The 15,102-nt window shown below is 45.1% G+C and overlaps 1 long non-coding RNA gene across 1 annotated transcript; it reads left to right on the top strand.

Moving 5' to 3' along the window:
- Positions 1–1,144: 1,144 nt before the first annotated feature.
- Positions 1,145–14,313, top strand: LOC107321583. The gene is made up of 2 exons (XR_001558602.2): positions 1,145–1,819; positions 13,327–14,313. It is a non-coding gene; the product is annotated as an uncharacterized LOC107321583 (long non-coding RNA).
- Positions 14,314–15,102: the final 789 nt, after the last annotated feature.

The raw sequence follows: 15,102 nt of genomic DNA on the forward strand, positions 1-15,102 counted from the left end.
CTGCCAGGCAGTGCTCTGCAAAAGTGGACAATCCGTCACTGTCAGCAAGCGGTGTGGGAGGAAGCAAGGGGGATGCCGAGTTTGCACAGAGTACTCATTGCACAGTGAGATGCACACAGCTGTTCTGCTCCCAATGTAAATACGGACAGCCCCATTCATCACTGGCCTTACTTCCTCAGCACATGTCCAGGGAAGAGGGATGATTTAGTGCCTGCAGCTGGAACAAGCACTATGTTTCTCTAAAACAGCAGCATTTAAAAACTGGGAATGTTCTGCATGTGTGTTTTGTGATTCTGTGGAGAAGGGAGGAGGTGATGTCTGAGGCTGTGGGCTGCAGAAGAGGTGAGGCCTTGCAAGAAACCATTAGCCTTCACTGCTTTGCTCCTCTCACAGACTCAGTTCACTGTGAACTGCACTACAGTAGCGCTGGGAATCTTTGGCTGCAGAACTGGGTGAGCCCAGGCTGTTTGCAGTCTGTATGACAGGTGAAATACAACAGGAGAATTGAATAGATCAACTGGAAGGAAGAAGAGGAAGCTCCAATATGAATGGAGTTGATCAACAGTCATGGAAGGGTCCATCATGGCTGTGAAGTGAGGGACAAGGTCTCATGAAATTAGTTGGGTCAGCAGTGTTGGACACACAACTCATCCATGCGGGCTTACCCTCAAGTTTTCCTTGTGAACTTCTGGATTCCATGTCAACCTTCCCTGCCAAGGGATTTCATTCTCCTAAGAGAGCAGAGAAGTAATGGCATCATCCTAAGAGATGGGAATTGGGAACTTGTTTACTGGGGGCAGACAGGGTCTGTGTGCAGGCTGCAGAGGTACTGGGTGCTCAGGGCTGGGCAGAGCCACAGAGGTGGTGATTTAACTCTCTTAGATGGCCACATCTGCCATCAATGTACTGTAACCATGGACAGTAGATGGGGGAACAGAAAGGGGCAGCCTGTTTCTCCCCTGACAGGAGCTCAGATTCCCTTCAGCCACACTCAGCCAGCAGTGCTGTGTCTCACTGATCTTGCCTATGCCTGGCATTCACTCTAGTCCATCTTGCAGGCACACTTCCATGCCGGGTGTGTGGTTTGCTCAGTCTGTGCTAATTACGCCCTTGACATATGCAGCAGAACTGCTTGTGTCTATAACAGCACAGAGGTGAAGGAGGTTAATTAACTCAGAGAAAGGAAGCTGAGTGTCCCTACATAACACCCCCTTCCATATGCATTAGTTTTGAAGCCTGGAGACACTGTTTAACCAAACACAGCCCATGACTTACTAACTTTCTGGTTTCCTCCCCCTCTTCCCTATGTTACCAATGCTGCATAGATGGATGGGGCTGAAGCTAGTGAAAAGATCACAGAAACAGCAGCCACTTCTGGGAAGATATCTCCTCATGGACAAGTGATCAGCCTTTCCCCCACAGTACTGGTGCTAGGCTGCAGAGAACAAGACACAGCACACTCTTCTGGCTGCTCCATCTTGTGGCAGCCCTCACTGCACCCACTGTGATGGGAATTGCAGTGCCCATCCCTCACTTCAAGCCTGCGTTCCTCCTCCCCACTCCCAGCTTCCATCAGCATCCTGCAAGTGCTGTCCTTCCCTTTTGGCCTACTGGCAAGGAACAAGGAACAAGTCCATCCTGGCATGTAACCACTGTGCAGAGCAGCTGCCATCCCCAGCCCCAGCACCCTGCAGACAGACCTTCTTTGGAGCCATGCATGGTGTGATTTTGGTTGCGGAGTTCATCCTAGAAATGCATCGGTTTGGGAATTCCTACAGCCACGTGGGACCTGATTGGATAATGAAAATCTCATCTGCAGGTAAGAAGCATCACTTTGCCATACAGTATGATCACATGCACAAATACAACATGGACGTGCCTAGGTTGAGCTGTGTGTGCATTTCTTGGCGACTAAATGTGAGTGAAGGAGCAGCTTGGCAGAGTGGAAGCTGCTTGGCAAGCAGGCCCCTGACTTCTGCTTTCTGTTAACATCCAATCTTGAAGGACTCACTGTCCTTCCTCCTCTTCTTCACCCCTCTCACCCCCTCCCTCCCCCCCTCTTCTCTGCACACCTTATCTATTACGGCTGTAAATCCTTTGCAGCCAGCCCCGCTGTCTCTCTGTTTGCACAGCACCTTGTGCAGCGGGTCTTACAGGTGCTGCTGGAATATCAACAGCAATACAACTTTAATTATAAACCCTGCCAGGAGATGGACAGCACAAGCGTCCAGGTTTGTGTCTCAATCAAGAGACTCCACAGGGGCCACCTTCTCGGTGCAGCCCCATTTTAGTGTCTCAATCGGGCAGCTGGTAAGAGAGACTAGTTATGCTCCTCTCTTTCTGCTGTCAGTAATTATAGGTCTCCCAGGAAAACTGGCCTGAGAGTGGAAATTTCATAAAGGTTTTAAAAGGTTTTATTAGAAGGGATTTGGTTCCTGTGCAATTATTAGTTTAACAAGGCACTTTGCTCACCTTCTGCAATAGAACTGTTATTGATCACACTGCAAAAGGAAGACCTAGTGAAAAATCACAGAGAGAGAAGCATGCTCTCTATATAGATGAGAGGTATACCAGTGTGTATTTATATATAGTCACTGGAAATGACCTGAATGTGTGCACAGATATACCTAGCTCTATATGCACATACATACATACATACATACTGTGGGTTGAAAAATCTAGTAGGTATTGATTATATTGATGTGTCTGTCCTATTGGGATATATTCATCTTATTCACAGTCAGCAATTAATAACATGGGCTGATAATCTGAGGACTGAAGGTACCTGCAGGCATCAGACAGCCTGGAAACCATCAGCTTTCTACTGCTTACTGTCCTTCTTGCTCTTTCAGCCACCTCTGCCTCCTAAAAAGACCAAGTGGCACAGTGTGGGCTTAGGGCTGCTGTGAACCCAGAGTCAGGGAGAGCAGAGCTGCAGAGAGTCAGAAAGTGAGGTGCTTGAAATCTTCCCGTGACAAATGTCACGTACAGAAATTGTGATTATTCCTTTTCATTTGCAAATTTTGCTGATGCTCATGATCCAGAATTTGATCAGAAAGGATTCTGGAGGAAGGGTTTGGCAGGGCCTGGAAAACAGCTGTAAACATCTGACTCCCTTCAGAACCACTTATTGCCTTAGCTGCGAATTCCTGCTCTGATTTCCTGACCTGGGCTGTCCCTTCTGTGTTCTGCCCCATCCAGCGAGTGCCTGGTGCTCCCAGCTCCGCATCTTTCCCCTCTGGATGGCAGCCTGGTACCAGCAGCCCTCTGCAAAGGCTCTGACTCATGGTTGTGCTGAGCACCTGCTTGGTAAAAGCAGGAGGGGATAAAGCAACTTAGAAAGGAAGAGATAGAAATCTTTGCTGCTTGCTGATGCTAAACTAGCTCCATTTGCAGAACAGCAGGACTGGGTCCAGGTAGGCTGTATCAGTCCTATGGTCTTTCTCACGTGAAAACTGGAGTAATGGAAAGATAGAAGGAGCAAAATGCTATTGAAAACCGTGCTGGTACAGAGGGAGGGGATGGATGCAGCTCATGCCTAGCCTGATATCTGTGCCCATGTACCCCAGCAGGCAATGCCTCGTGACATGTGGGGATGGAGGCAGTTCTTTGGCCAGCAAATCCATCACCACTCATTCCCATGGCACTGGGCTTTTCCCCTTTCACCTCTTTTCCTCCCTGCTCATGCACATCTCTCCTGCAGCAGGCAACTCAGTCTGTTTACAGAGCAGGAAAGCTAATAGAAACCAGGCAGAATTCGAGCCTCCCCGGGACTGCTTTACACACTGACAAAATCATTCTTTCCTCCCTGCGTTAAATATTCATGGCACTCAGATTTTTAGATATAAGGTACATTTTGTTTCTAAATGCATTCATCCAAAATAGGCTCCTCAGCACTGAAGTTTTCCACCCACCTTCAGAGAAAAAAATAATAGGGTGTGTGCCCCAAAAGTAATACAGTCTGACTTCATTTCCATCATGTCTCTTTTGGGGGTTGTTTTGATCTGGGAGCAATTTTGCTGTGATATTTATGGCCTGAACTGCTATTTGTACAGTGTCAGCTTCTGTGTACACGTGAGTGTGTGTCCCTTGTACAAATAACACGTCAACATCTCCATGCTTCCCAGCCAGTAGTTAAACCCATAAAACAAGATGCTTTAACAAAAGCCCCATATATTGCTGCCATTCCGAATATTTGTAATTTTGAGACAATATTTACATAGACTGTTAAGGCTAAGCTCCTGGGCCCACTGACAGATCACAGGCAGCTGAAAGCACGATCTGTGTGCTGCAGTTTAGTACTAAGCAGGGAAAGAAAAGGGGGGGAAAAAAAGCCAAAAATACAAGCCAGATGAAAAAGAGCAGGATTATGTATTAACAGACACATAAAGCAAACAGCAGAGAGAGAACCGAGTGAAAAATCATTTTATACAAAGCAATGCTGGAAGAGAACTGCATTTAGGCAGGAGATTCCAGGGAGGTGTTTGCAAGTGGGGCATCATCTGTGTCCATATCCCCACCTTTTTATTGCAGAGTAATGGCAAGATTTTTCAAAGACCTCAACTCCAGAGCTGAGATATGATCAATTCCTCCTTCATGAAAACGCCAATAACAAACTATCAGAAATGTGGTGCTCTGCTCAGATTTGCTGTTCATTGTGGTCTTGTTGTTGTTTAAAAGCCCGGCAATGTTACGAGTTCACGTTGGTTTCATTCTGTGGAATTGATCTGTGCGTACACAGTGGACAAATTGAGATATTGCAAAAATCTGGGGGGGGAAAAAAAGACATCCATCCACTGCTCTTTGCTTTTTGAAGAAGAAAGTGGTTTGGAACTATGGCACAGGAAAGCTGACAGTATCACATAGTGCCAGCCTTGTTTTAGCCTACCCATGTTCTTCTCTCATCCACCCCTGCTTCTTATGTATCAAACAAGGGTGGCATGAGGGCTAGGAGATAAACTCCTGTGCTGACAAACACCTAAGGAAATTCCCATCTTTTGCTTCTTGCAGACATCTCCTTCTGTGGCTCTGAGCAGAAGGGCTGGTTCCCATGGCAGGAGACTTGGTTAGTGTGCAAAACCAGGAAGAACAATGTGATTTCAGGGTCTGGAAACAGAAGCAAAGAGGGAAGAGATGTCAACCTGAGCACCTTAAGAACTAGGCTATCCTGGAGCTGGGTCCAAACAAAACAACAGGGGAAATATGGTGGTGTTTCTGCCCACTGGGCAAGATCCATCAAATTGCAGTGCAGGATCAGTGGGGTATAAAAAGTCATCATGATCCATGCCACAGAAACCACAATCAAATTAGCACTAATTGTAAATTGCAGCTGAGAGACCAAGGACTGAATGGGGCATGAAGACCGTACTCCACATTCTCCTCAGGGCTCTCAAATCAGCACTTACATTAAAAAGAGAGTAACTCTTCTCTCCAAGTTCTTACATATTTTAGAATCTGAGAGGCAGTCATATCACACCCCCATGTAGGGAATGGTGTTTCATCAATATTATGCATCTGCAGTGTGGTGGAAAGCCCCAGCCTGAAGTCTCACTGAAGTAGGTGCTGTACAAAGTCATCATTTCTTTCCAAATAAGCTCACAGCCCACACACAGAACCAACTGCACCACGCATCAGCGGTGTTTCTTTTTTACTTTTCATGGTTTCCATCAGATTTGGTTTAAAGCAAAATGCTCCCGGTGTGCAAGGCCACAAAAAGAGTTGTGTAGCTTCTAGTACATCTGACCTCCTCCTCGTAGTCCCCAAGCTTATAAAAGGAGGGAATGACCCCTATTAAAGACACATCATTCCAGAGACAAAAGGCTTTGGAGGACAAGGCAATTTGATTTAAGCTTGCTTCCTGTTCAGGGCAGTCCTCACCATTTTCCTGGGTTATTTACCGGCAGTAAACCATCACCTGGTGTTTGATGCCTATCTTCCATGAGGCTCTGAGTCCTGCTGTGATTTCCACCTACACATCCCTTCATTGGAAGCCACTGAGTATTTCCTTTCAGTGGGCTGACATCACCGGCAAATAAAGTGGATCTTATTTCTACTTTGAGTTTCTCTGGCTCTGTCTCCTAACCCTTTGTTCTCTATGTACCTTTTTCTGAGACAACAAGGAGGTTGGCCAGTTACCAGTCTGAATTTGCTCCCTATGACAACGCTCACACACTAAAATCTACAATTCCACTTCCTTCATGTTTCAGATCATCCTCGTGGGAGGCCAAATCCCCTCTAATGTGTACAGCTTTTATGGCCCTCATCCCAGGCTATTTGTCTACCTTTCCTCTAATGCCAACTCATCTCAAACATTGGGAAAGGTTGCCCATTTCCTTTCTTCCCTGTTTCTGCAATAGCACCACACTCACTCTTCTGCTGGATACCCTGCTGGCACTCTCATGGTATGGAATCTGCCTTTATATACTAAGGTAAAACCTGCTAAGCTCCAAGTTACACTCATGGACGTCATTGATGTGTCTGTTTCTAGAGGGAAAAGCAGTAGGTCTGTTCTAACTTACAGAGATAGCAATGAAACTGGCTTCTATATGAGGCAGGTTTCACCGTAAGAGGGAGCAGAGGCAAAATGAACTCATTACTGCTTTCACCAGTGCTAGGCATTAAAAGAATTTAACTGTTTTAGTGCAATTGGCCTTTTTCGTTATGTATACAGCCTCCATGATGGACGAGTCGTTAAAAAATAAATACAGAAGTAATGATGGTAGCAATCACAGAAAGCAATTTTCAGATATAATAAAGAGTCTCCTGGATGCGTACAGCCTGTGCTACGCTATTGATTTCTTCTTTTCTTTATTGCACTTCACTCCTCTCAGTTCACCGAAGCCCCAACCCTGGTGCTGCCTCGCCTGCCCGCCAACAGCTCTGACGAGCAGCCATGAATTATTAACATGCAGGAGCCCTTTAATTGGATGAGCTGTTATTAATAATTTATTGGAGGTGCTTGTAGAGGGAAGGAGGGAGGGAAAATGAGGAAGATGCTGTTGCTGAAAGTTGGGCCTGGGAGCAAGTGAGAAGCGGAGATATTCTACTTGCAGTTCCCAGAGTGACTGCTGTGTGCTTGCTTGCAAGAAAACTGGGGATCAGTTAGCAAATATCAGCCCAGGAGAGTGTGACAGGCTTGGGGAAGTGTGACCCAAAACTTGCAGTGCTCTCAGCCTGTGGAATATATGGCACCATGTCTGGAGCTTGCAACATGGGGAGCTCACAGCAGGACAGAGCTCCACGATGCGCCTGTCTCCTCCTGTGTTCTCAGCCCTGGCACCTCCTTCCTGCTGTGACTTCCCTCCCTGTGAAGGATACTGGAGCAAAGAGGAGTAAGCATGAGGGAGTGAAACTGCTGGGCTCCCATACCACCTCTCATACAGCTTTCAGGACTCCAACAACAAATGAATACCATTCTGCTGTGTACTGCCTTGCTGGCTTCCAGCTGACAAGCAAGGCCACAGACCATTAATGTTAATTAATATTTACATTACGGTTGTGCCTGGAGGGCTCAATCAGATTCAGGTCCCCAGTGTGTGACACATCCTACAAACATATTGAGGATCGGGTCCCCTCTTGTGCTACTTGCTATACAAGCATATACAAAGACACAGTCCTCTGCCTATAAAGAATATTTGGCTTTTCATACCTTGTATTTTTATGGCTTCAGTAAAGAAACTCAGAAAGCTATTAAAAAACAAAACAACATGAAGAAAATAGGAATGCAAAGCAAGATTGGGTGCATTGGGAGTTGCAGGAACGACGATTTCTGATCATTTTCTTTCCTGAGCCCCTAATGTGCAGATAAAACAAGCGTAACAACCCTGGCACACAGAGATCCTTAGTGGATGTGAGGCAGGGACAGGTTACTGGGTCATTTAGCCACTTCAGAATACACATCATTGCCAAATTGCTCATGACTGTCCCTGCTGTGACCCTATAAAGTATGTGACCAAAACTGCTCTTCCTGAAACTCATCCCATGCCTTCATGATTTCAGTATGCCCAAAGACCTGAAAATCTGCCACACCATTTGTGGAGAATGAGGCTGTTTTGCCCTTTGTGACTCATCGACACCCTTTCTTTGGGAATGAACACACAAAGAGTTTGTCAAATTTGTGCCATGTTGAGGAAGCTGTGGGAGCATCGACAGTGTCCATTCCAATTTCACAGGCTCCTAGAATCACAGAGAGCTTTGGGCTGGAAGGGACTTTGAAGGAGCACCCATCACAGGCAGGGACACACAGCCCCACATCAACTTGCTCTGCTCAATATTTGGATGCTGTGCTTTTCCTCTCAGAAATAAAACAGCCAAACTGGTGCATGGAGTCAGTTTTCTCTCCCCACATCCACCTGGGACATCTTTCCTCAGCATTTGCCACACCACTCTTGCTTCATCCAATCTGTGCATCTTCCACCTACTCTCTTGTGTCTTTAATTAACCTATATTGTACCTCTAAGCACAGGCTTGGAGCCAGAGTAATAAGTAATTTGCATAGCCTTGTGAGTGTAGATCTGCTCTAAATCTCAAACCTCCTTCTCCTCCAGGTTTCCTCTGTGAAATAAAGGTAAGCATGGCAACATCTGTATTCTGGCTCAGCTGCTTCCATTAGCAAGCTGGGCAGGTGGGGCCAGGCTTTCACCCTCTCCCATCTGCTACAGGGACATAACAAGGCTTTGATTCACTGAAGGGCTCGTTCTCCAATGAAAAATACCTGAAAGTTAGCACATCTACCAGGAGCCTTAAAGATAAACAGGGCCTTAAATCCTTTGCTGAACTAAAGCGTAAACAAATGCGTGGACCTCCAGGCTCTAAGGATCAGGTCTGGCAGAGAGGTTTGAGGGAGATTAGTTCTTATCTGTCCCAAACGGTCTAAGTAATAATACAGCTCTTATATTATAAGCTGCTCCCAAGGGTAGGCCAGCCAATATTACATGAATACAAGACATGAGCAATGCCTTGCTCTTTCATTGCCTCTGATTTTCCTGCAACTCCAGATATCATTGCATCAGAAGATACTCTCATTTTATTTGTTCTAGAATTATTGACCATACAGATTAACAGTTTGGCTGGAAGAGATCTGAGTTCTTTAAAGTTTCCCAATTCTGCGTTGTTGCTTTGGTTTTTTGTGTTTGTTTTTTTCTTCTTGAAGGTTTAATCCCACAAACTCCACTGTGGGGGAAACCTGACTGAGATTTAAACAAGGGGCTGAGGATGAGGAATCTGAGATGGATTTCTCTTGCAGAAGGAGTTCAATCTCCATGTGTCTCAGTTTCCCCAGTTGTTCACGTGCTGTCAGAAAATCATCTCCCATCTTCTCAGTGGGAGTCTGAGCCTTAATGAAAAGGTTCCATACCCCGCAAATGAGAATCACTATATGGCCACTCAGAGCCTTAATGTTGTTATTGGAATACCAGGGGGACCAGTTCAGATCAGAGTACCATCTTTAAGAGAGTGATGTGGAATCCCTCTGCTCCTGCAGGTTAACGGCTGACCTTTTAATGCTACATCTGCACAGTATGATGCGGTGCAAATGTGTTGATCATTTAATATGGTAAACACAGGATGAGTTTGGTAGAAAATGATGTTCTTTTAGCTGTGACCCAATGTCTATTCCCCTCCTTTCCTTTTTAGCAGTAAGCAGGCTCAGGCTATGCAAGGCTGGGTTAAGGATTCCCCTGAGCCAAAAGTGTGGCCACACAAACACTTTCTCCAGTGTAAAAGCTAATTAAAAAACTCTTGCCTCTTGCTGCCCTCTGGTTGCAACTCTTCACCCCCTCACCTGTACATTTATCTGGGGGTTATGCTGCAAACCACTTCACAGAAACGATCCCTGCTTAAAAACCACCAAACCTCAGTCACTCACACTCTGGTTGTTTCAGGAAAGAAACCCTTTGTAAAAGGGGTATGTAAAAGGACATTGCCAATGCACAGCATGGATCTAAATGCTCTTGTTTAGAGTCCTGCCTGTCCCTTGTTCTGCTCCTGGTTGGGAAATGTGCCCAGACAAAGCAGATCTTCTTGATATTTGTGTGCAGATAGGCAGCGTGCCTCCAGAAGTAAATTTCAGACTGCTCATGCAAAAAGAAGTTCCTGCAGGCATCTGCAAATGAACAGCAGGAGATGAATGCCCCAGGAGTGCCTCTGCTTTGCGGGGTGATATGTAATCCATTACACAGGCTTCTTTCATGGACATTTTCCCCATCCACATACAGTGTTGATGTTACTCGGTAGCTTATGGCTACGAGGGATGCACTGGCTGATAAAAGATGGAGTTTTCCTCCAGGTGATGATGTACAGGATCTATTCCTCCTTTCATAAGATAGGAGCTATAATGAATGGGTTTGGCTTGGCTGATCCATCACTGGGCAGAGTGTGACACTAGCTCTGGGGCAGCAGTCAGTCTGACGCAGGGGAGTCTGTGTGGCTCTGGGCCCTGTTGCTGCCCACTGGGACAGGCCTCATCAGTTATGTTCAGCTTGGGAATGGGAGATTACCAGTAATGTCCACAGCTGAGGCCAAACTGTCCTCGTTCCACAAAAGCCACAGTCCCCAGATTGCAAGTTCAAGGGGACGGATCTGAATCTCAGGCTGCCCTTTTTGTAAGCAGACCAGACTCTGAGCTCAGGTTGCTCTGAAATCACATCACTTATTGCAACAGGTGATGCTTGGGACCTTCTTCATTCTCTTTATGAAGCCCCAGTTTCTGGAACCAGATGCTATGAGATAGCTGGCTGGCTGGCTGAAAGGATAGATGAGTGGACAGACAGATTAAAGGAAGAAAGGATAGACAGATGGATGGATGGATGGATGGATGGATGGATGGATGGATGGATGGATGGATGGATGGATGGATGGATGGATGGATGGAACAGCTTGTCTTCAGGAGTCACTTCTGCCCAAATAAAAGCATATACTGAGAGTGACTAAGCAATTCAGTACCAAGGGGATATTGTTTCATACTATGAACCATCTCTCCATTTGGAACACCCATAGTACATGTGTGCTTCATTACAACTAGAACTGTCTAAGTGAGGTGTGAAGAAATATGCAACAATTAGCAGAGAGAAAGAGACAAAGGAGAAGGGCAAGACCTTCCAAATATGCGCCTTTCCCAGTGACTGTAGGCATCATCACAAAAAATAGAACCATCCCATTGCAAGGCAGCAAAAAGAGATGACAGTTTTAATTGAGCTAAGCCTAAGCTGGGTGTCTTTGCTCTGATTTAAATTTCACCCACCTTGGTCCAAACAGCTTGGTTCCTATCCCAGTAGACCCCTTTCAAAGGGAAGCAATGTGGTCCCAAATCACTCCCTGGAAATGAGGATGGAATTGCTCATATACATGCATACAAGAAAGAAGTTTCAGCAGCTCATCATAATACCGAATGTGGAAAAGAAAAGACTCGATCCACTGAAGCTTCAGTAGCATGAACAGAGTTCATTTCTCTTCAGCCCTGGGGAGTGAAATGTATTCTGCTCACACAGGCCACTTCAGCATCTTTTTTTGTTTTTTATCTTTCCAACGTAGGAGAACAAATTTAACAATGAGATTCCGTTTCTGTTTCCTACATGTGGAATAATTAAATTTGCATCTCACTCTGTAGTTGGATCTGCTGTTTGAAGAGGAATGTATCAATTGGACATGAGCCCAATGTGTTCTGCTCTGCAAATAAGGCAGTCTGCAAAAAAACAAGGCATAATCTCTCACCCAGGCAATAATCACAGGAAAATCATCCCTCACTGACAACTCTCTTCAGGGCTTGATTCATATTCTTGCTGGTCCAAGAGCATGAAGGAGAGGGTGTAAAAGGAGCAAACTTTTTGCCATCTCCTTGTGGCAACCTTCAACAGAAAAGATGTGGGTTCCAGATATGGGACTGAATGTTACAGATGCAGTCATCAGGCAGAGTTCTGCTCTCCTGCAGGCAGGTTTCACAGTACAAAATCCCTCACCCGCTGACATAAGACCCTTTCAAAGCCCATAGAAACCATGGGAAACATTCCCAATGATTTCGATCGAGTTTGCACAAGGCCAATGGAGATAGATTTTCAGTAGAACTACAGGTCTCGTTATCAGCAGTTTGTTACCTGTGGAAGGCCTTGATGCTCAGCACTGTGTGCTAAATCATTCAGGAAAAAAGAAAAAAACAACCATTTTTGCCATCCTCCATTCGCTAACAGATATCCACTCACTTCCCACAATCATCAGGCTTTCAAGTAAGTCTCCCTATCATTTCCTCCCTTCCCCATACATAGTGCAATTCTTCCTTTGCTTTCTCCACACCAGACACTTTCTGAGGCCATTCTTTTGTCTAGGAGGGAAGGAAAATGTCGGAGCAGGAAGAGAAGACACAAACTGTTGAAAACATTTTGGATCTGGTACGGCTGGAAATGAATAGAAGTTTAATTCAATCAATCAGAGAGTCAAACTGCACCTGCCCCAGTTCATCTGAAACTCTTCAGATTAAATACCTTATTCTAAGTGGAAATTAATTGAGTTTGTCGAATGCTTCCTACTGCATTAAACACACTCTAGGTCAGGAAAAGAAGAGAAATAAAGACAATAACAATCTTTTATAATTGAAAGGCTTTTAGCAAAGCTGGCTGAAGCTTTTGATTTTCCTCTCTCTAATGCCCTTCCGTATAAGCCTCCATTTGAAATGCATCTTGCTGGAGACAGCTTTGATTTGCCTGTCACAGGTACATGGACAGGCAGCTGTAGTGGGCTGCAGATCCAGCTCAGCCAGCCCAGCAGACTGTCACTTGACTTACTTAGTCTGCGTGGTGGGGATGGGTTGGCTGTTGGACTTGGAGATCTTAGAGGTCTTTCCCAACTATAATGACTCTGTGATTCTGTGGCATTTGTTTGAAGTGCCACCCAGGACAGCTGCAGCTATATGGAGCAATGGAATGCTGCATTGGCTCTGCATGCATGAAGTCATGCATGGAAAGTAATAGTTGTAAATCTCAGGTGGGAGCTCCCTCTCACATGCTCCCTCCCTTCCTTGCTCTTGCACACTCATTCTTCCTCCTCTCTCCTCCCTGCTTTATCTCTCCCGTTCTCTTGCATACCTGAGCTGAATCTAATGAAGATGCATAAAAAATGTTTCCATTCTCTGAAATGCAATCCATCAACACACACTTCATATATATTGTGCAGAAATGAATCCATTTCAGCCAGGAAGGCTGATAAATCAATTTAAGTGGAAGATTTTTGACAGTTTAATTCAAATTAAGTCCACTTTGTTCAATTAGAGGGTAGCTGGAGGGGCGGTGGTGGAAACAAACAGGATTGCTAAAACAAAAACTGCATTTTTTTTCTCAGGCTGAAGCCATCTGTGGACCATTTTACTTGAAGCAGGGACAGAAACATACTAATTAAGACACAATCAGTGACCAGCAAATTACTTGTTTTTAAAGCCTAATCCTTATTTGCATGATATCCCTACCTGCTTCTGAGCAAGCTGCAACAGTGCTGGCAGTGTTTAAGAGGAATAGCGAGGAGGAGATAGAAGAGATGGGCAAGGTCCTTCTGCAGTCAGGCTGGTGGCTGCTGCAATGTCCCTGCAAGTCTGCTGCAAGCATCAGTACCCAGCATTTCCTGGAAGGATATCTTGGAATCTTGGAAGACATCATGGGTATCTCTGAAGATAATATTTCTTGGCAAGTATCTTGGGAGAACTGCAGTAAAATGAGCTGTAAAAAAACCCCTCCCCAGTGCTAGACCACCATGTGTCTCAGAGATACACTCCAGTGGGTCAAACTCTCACGCAGCTTTTGTTTGGCACACAGGCACAGATGCTACAGTCGACCACCAGGGAGTGCCAATTCCTTAATTGCCCACACAGATTTTCCTTACACTACCATAGACAAGCATGCAACCACAGTTTGTTTGGATATCCCGTCTGTTTTGTGGTATGTTCCTAAAAAACACCAACTTGCTCACAGCTGAGATGCTTGCTGACAGCTTGGATCTATTAAGGCTCATGAGATGTGGACGTTCCGCTAACGGGATTCAATTCAGCCAAGTTACCTCTAGTGTTCCCTACAGCTTGGTGAGTCAGCTCTGAATTCCCAGTGATCTGGGTTAAGAGAGATGTCGAATCCCAGATGTTTCAACACCTGAGAAATCTGTGTTTTACTGATTATTGAGCAATACATTTAAAAAGTGAATGACAGACCTGGAAAGCAGCATCTGCTTTTTCACTTCCTAACATATTTTCTTAGCCAAACTGAGGTTTTCAAGTTCACAGTGCAAAATGAAACTGAATTTCATCCAAGTTTGCAGACTCGCTAATGCTTTTCACATTCAGATTGGCAAAAAAAAAATAAAGCCCAATTCTTTTTTTTTCAACAGTTTTGCAAATCTGAGTCCTTGTCACCAACAGATGGAAAAACAAAGATTCCACAATTAGAAAGATAAAGTAATCCATGGGATTTTGGTGGGTTTTTCTTCCCGCTGTCTTGCTCAGAAGAGGGGAGAGGCGAGGAAATGTGCTTTTTCTCCTGATAAATGATCTCTTCAAAGAAATGGGATTCCTTTGTGCAAGGAGAAGAATCTGAGTCCTGAAAGAACATCTAGAACCAGACAGAAATTACAAGAGTCATTACTGAGAAATGGAGTGGATTCATCAGCTTTAGCAGGTGTGAAGCGACTTCACTTCCTTGTTATCAGCTGGCTGGTACCTGAATAACTCAGGCCTCAAGAATAGCAAAGCTTTTCGCTTCCATAAGAACAAGTGAAGGTGCTTGTGGAGGTGAAGACTTTAGTCGAAAATAACAACAGCAGTATTTCCCCTGGACAGTGCCTGCCAAGGGAAAAAGAGCAGGAGGAAACAAGAGGATGGCCAAATTCTTGGCAATAAAGCATTTTTCCCCACCATTTCCCTGCCAACCCCCAAAGAATGGATTGTTTGCAAAACAGACCCTTTTTTTCTGTGGAACTATTTTTACTTTTCTCACCTGCATGTGTGCACAGAGGGGGAAAAAAAAGGTGATCAAAGCATGGTAATTTAAACCATTTCCCATACAGCAAAACAAGCAAACAACTGCTCACACGAATCCTTGGTAAAGAACTGCTTTAAGAAAGTAAAGTACACTG

This window comes from Coturnix japonica, chromosome 17 (assembly GCF_001577835.2).
Source record: "Coturnix japonica isolate 7356 chromosome 17, Coturnix japonica 2.1, whole genome shotgun sequence".
Classification (NCBI taxonomy): Eukaryota; Metazoa; Chordata; class Aves; order Galliformes; family Phasianidae; genus Coturnix; species Coturnix japonica.